We start from the raw sequence: 860 nt of genomic DNA on the forward strand, positions 1-860 counted from the left end.
GACGCCTTAACGTCCCATCCTCAAAAGCACTTGATTACCTGTTTAGTGATTTCCTGAGAATACAAGTTGTTTGAAAAGTGTCAACACAAAGGTTGGTGAGTTCATAAGCTTTTATTATAAAACTTAGTAGAAGTCTTTCACATGTAAATGTCGCGTTTGTTTCAGAAAAATCCGATATTTTCCTTAAAATCCGTATAATGTAGCCTTATATCCAAAGACCAAAATGTATAAGAAATCATTCTTACTTAGTAGAAATGTCGTGAGTTTGAATTGATATGGAAAGTAAATTTTAATTCAACCTAAAACCTACTTAGGTTTTATGAAATCCCGTAAACTTTATGAATTGTTATCTCCCTAGGTGAGTCGCTATAATCATACTGTGACTATGTGAACCTGCCACAACGTTTCTCAGGCATCGCGAAAATGAAATGACATTTGTCACCCGTAGACCTGCAGGTTCCACTGTAGCTAGCAGCAAGGTGTGGGGTGTCAAACCCAATATAGATCTATATACAAGTATCACGTTCTCCCTCAAGGAGATTCTGATTATAACTACCAGGAATTATATCCCGCACTCGGACGTACGGGGAGAGAGAGAGAGAGTCTCACAATATAGGTTAACAAGTTTACGTGAAATGTGTGTGAATATAAATCTTTTCTGTATGAATGTACCCTTTCTGTACGAGTGTGCTGAGTGATGTATCATAAAATATACCTATTATAGTTTATCTAAAATGTATGTAATATGTATGAACTCTTTTATGGAAATGTATTAGTGTTATGAATTTATCAAACTATACTCTTTATAGTTTATTATACTTGTTCTAAAATGAATGTATAATATTTATTACGAATGACTT

The sequence above is a fragment of the Lactuca saligna genome, chromosome 5, assembly GCF_052625555.1.
Source record: "Lactuca saligna cultivar CGN05327 chromosome 5, ASM5262555v1, whole genome shotgun sequence".
Taxonomy (NCBI): domain Eukaryota; kingdom Viridiplantae; phylum Streptophyta; class Magnoliopsida; order Asterales; family Asteraceae; genus Lactuca; species Lactuca saligna.